The sequence below is a fragment of the Seriola lalandi genome, unplaced genomic scaffold, assembly GCF_002814215.2.
Source record: "Seriola lalandi dorsalis isolate HSWRI2012SDOR001 ecotype SW California unplaced genomic scaffold, Sedor1 jcf7180002054081, whole genome shotgun sequence".
Lineage (NCBI taxonomy): Eukaryota > Metazoa > Chordata > Actinopteri > Carangiformes > Carangidae > Seriola > Seriola lalandi.
In genome coordinates, this window is record NW_019524634.1 from 19,101 (window position 1) to 20,836 (window position 1,736).

Below are 1,736 nucleotides of genomic sequence, written 5' to 3' on the forward strand. Positions count from 1 at the left end.
GTGCTAACGTTAGCTAACAACTTATCGATTGCTATGCTAACGGTACCTGGCCCCGCTGGGCTGATAACCTGTGTCAACCTGGGTTAGCCCGTGGAGGTGTTCAGTCAAAACCCAATAAAAAGGTGAATTTAATCGACGTTAATCTAACCACGTTTGGTTTGTGTTTCTCCACATGTGACCCAGTTTAATTGATCTGCGTTAGTGTAATGCGCAGCGTTAATGTCAGTTAATACATTGTCCATCAAGACGTCGTGATAGTTCAAGTTAAGATAACGTGACGTTTACAAAATGTGTAGACAAATATTTGTCTTATAGAAGATTGTTCATTTAATACTCAAACCAGTCCTCAACTGAAGCAGACATTCATGCACCTATGGTGACAGCTGATCGATATTTGTGATTAACTGTGATCCACCGCATCTTAACTCAAGTGTTTGTGTTTTATCGTCATTTGAAAGGTTTCCACACTGTGAAAACTGAGTGATCTGTGCCAACAGAAGGAGGACCTCATGTACAGAGCAGCTCATTAGTTTCCATTCATCTGGTTGAAGGGAGACTGCATGGACATCCTTAGTTCTCTAATGTGCTGTGATGATGGTGATGATGATGATGATGATGATGATGATGGTAGAAAAACCTCCCAGTTCATGTTCCTCTGATGAAATGACAGACTAACTGCTGATGAGTTAGTTTATTAATCTGTCTTCAGTATTCACAGGTTCAGTTTCTTACCTGCAGCTTCACTTCTGCTGTTGTTGACAGGTGATGGTAGCAACACTTTAAAGATCAGGATTTATAAATATTAAACAGTGATTAATGATGGATCATCTCTAGCACTGTCACCACCTCCACAGGTGAAAGTATTTACCAATTAACATCATCATCTTTCTTGATCCTTCATTGTCAGTGTTGTCATTTAAATATTTCTAGTATTTATGTTGTTGATTAAAGCTAACATAGAAATAGCCACACAATGCTGCACGTTGTTTTACAGTTTAACGTTAGCACACATGCTAACTACAACTACAATAGCAAGTTACTCCTCACATATATGATATTAGCCTGTAAGACTAATGTAACAGCTGTGACAGCTAACCGTGTTAGCAGCATCTTAGCACGGCTCAGCCAGGAGCCTGTTGCTGTCAGGCTGCCGATGCAGGTGGGTTTACCTGGTGTCCTCGAGGACACAGGTCAGATCCACCCCTCCCTCCTCCCCAGCTCCACCCTCTCATCCAGATATGGTTTCTTCTGGCACAAACACAGAGACTAGTAAAGTCCAGGCAGGAAGACAACAGCAAGAAGCTCCTGGTTCAGCTTCAACCCTGGTTCTTTGTTGCAGTGTTGCATGTGTTTCCTCTGATTACTAGAACAAAGACATGCACATTTAATTAACTGAGGACTCTAAATTGTCCATAGGTGTGTGTGTGTGTGTGTGTGTGTGTGTGTGTGTGTGTGTGTGTGTGTGTGTGTGTGTGTGTGTGTGTGTTTGTGTGTGTAAAAAAAGAGTGTCAGGCGAACACAGCTTGCTCACTTGTCAGTCTGTGGGAAACTAGGAGTGGTAGCACAGGGGAGCAGTCTTGCTGTGTGTGAGTGTGTGTGAGTGTGTGTGTGAGTGTGTGTGTGTGTGTGAGATAAACCATTTTCCTGCTTTCCTCCCAGTGCATGCTGGGATACATTCCAGTACCTCAAACCTTTCTGTTTCAAGTTTGAATGTTTGATTTGATGAAAAAAAGTTT